The following is a 1644-nucleotide window of genomic DNA, read 5'->3' on the forward strand; positions in this document are numbered from 1 at the left end:
TATATATATAATTGGAGCTTCCAAGTTGTAGCCATTTGTTGATTTATTGCCAGGTATTATGATTGGAGAGTAGGAGACGGGACCCCATTAGCGTTGTCCCTTTCCTGTATACTACAGTTAAGTCTTGAGGAAGTTGAAGAGTATGATTATTTAGGCCATATGGTAAAGGTGACGAAAGATCATGATAATGAAATAAAAAGACGTAATACAATTAGTTGGTAAGTATAATAAAATCCTGAAAGGCTCTCTACTTTTATGTTTGAAACGTAAAGTTTACAATCAGTGCATTCTACCAGCAATGATCTACGGGTGTGAGACTTGGAAGCTGACGAGGGCGATGGAAACAAAGCTAAGGACTGCACAGAGGAGAATGGAGAGATCAATGATGGGAATAACGCTGAGAGACCGAAAGAGAGCAAGTTGGGTGAGAGAGCAGACTAGAGTGAAAGATATTGTGGAGGCAGTAAAAGAGAGGAAGTGGAATTGGGCAGGTAAGTTGGTGCGAACGATTGATGAGCGATGGAGCAAGTGTGTTACTGAGTGGACGCCGCGAGATAGGAAGCGTGGAAGAGGGAGACCAGACAGAAGGTGGAGAGACGAGATCGAGAAGTTTGCAGGAGTGACGTGGCAGAGGATGGCACGGTCGTGTGATTCATGGAATGCTATGAAGGAAGCCTTTGTTCAGCAGTGGACTCAGGATGGCTGATTTGATTGACAGTTAGGTTAGTACGCTCTCATACTGGCTTAATTGTGTAGTGGTACCGAACTCTCTTGCTAACTCAGCGGTCTTGAGTTCAGTTTTCGCAAAGGGCCGGAAAACATCAAAGCATTACAAGGTAGTACCCCGTTCTATTGGTAGAGAGTTGTGTGTGTGTGTATTCACTTGGTCTTTGGGTCACGTGTTGGACTCGTGATCGACAGCTATTTCCCTCCTGGAAGAGAGCTCAGAGCTCGTAGGTCCGATCTATGGGTAATGCTATGACCTTGCACACACACACACCCCCAACTCCCCGCCCACGAGAGTTGGAGTAACACCCCTCAGCGCTGCGATACTGAGGGATGTTACTCCAACTCACGTGGGCGTGTGTGTGTGTGTGTGTGTGTGTGTGTGTGTTTTCTCTCTCTCTCTCTCTCTCTCTCTCTCTCTCTCTCTCTCTCTCTCTCTCTCTCTCTCTCTCTCTCTCTCTCTCTCTCTGTAAGGTTATATCATTACCCCTGGATTGAGAGAGTATTTTTTCTAGGAAATAAGGACCTTGATGTTGCTTATATTTGTCCAACTAAAATAAGAAATGTTCAGTGTAATTTAATCACTCTAAATATTGTATATCATAATATTTTTTAAAAGTCTAGGTGACAAATTATGACGCCAATGTAATCAAGGTTCCAAAACATTAAAGACTACATTTCTATATATACCATAAAAAGATAAAAAAGTCATGCCTAACAAACTTTCATTTTCTGTTAAGTTGGCATCTACCGTTTTCTTTTATTGGACACGCCATGGCAGGACGCTAACCTAACAACATTTGATGTTTTGAATAAAACCCGTTTGCATAATTTATGCATAATCGGTAATACCTTCTTGCGTGTCACGTTACAATAAAAATCAATTTACCTCGGAGTGCTTCGTAATGTCCATGCAAA

Source organism: Oratosquilla oratoria, chromosome 4 (genome assembly GCF_046742065.1).
Source record: "Oratosquilla oratoria isolate Oo_2021 chromosome 4, ASM4674206v1, whole genome shotgun sequence".
Taxonomy (NCBI): domain Eukaryota; kingdom Metazoa; phylum Arthropoda; class Malacostraca; order Stomatopoda; family Squillidae; genus Oratosquilla; species Oratosquilla oratoria.